Source organism: Egretta garzetta, unplaced genomic scaffold (genome assembly GCF_000687185.1).
Source record: "Egretta garzetta isolate BGI_Z169 unplaced genomic scaffold, ASM68718v1 scaffold385, whole genome shotgun sequence".
In the NCBI taxonomy this organism is placed as follows: Eukaryota; Metazoa; Chordata; class Aves; order Pelecaniformes; family Ardeidae; genus Egretta; species Egretta garzetta.
Window position 1 is genome coordinate 17745 of NW_009259793.1, and position 350 is coordinate 18094.

Here is a 350-nt window from a genome sequence, read left to right on the forward strand (position 1 = left end):
GCGCCACGCTCCCGGCGAGCTCCGGCCGTCTGCACGGTTGCCATCCAGGTCAGCGCAAGCAGCTCCGGCAGGCACCTGCTGCCAGGCAGCGGGAAGCAGTGGGGACACCCCCCCCTCAAGGATGCAGGATGAGGCCTGGGAATGCGGGGTCAGGACCCTGGCCGGCTGCACAGGATCGGCCAAAATCCGGGAGATTTTCACCCCTGTTTATATGGAAAAGGAAAAAAAAGGGCCTAAATCTGGGTGCGGTTGGCCCCCCCAGGCTGACCTGGGGGTGCAGCGGTGGCTTATTTGGGCCATATTCCCAAGTGAAGCACCCGGCAGACAGACAGACAGACAGACGAGTGGAC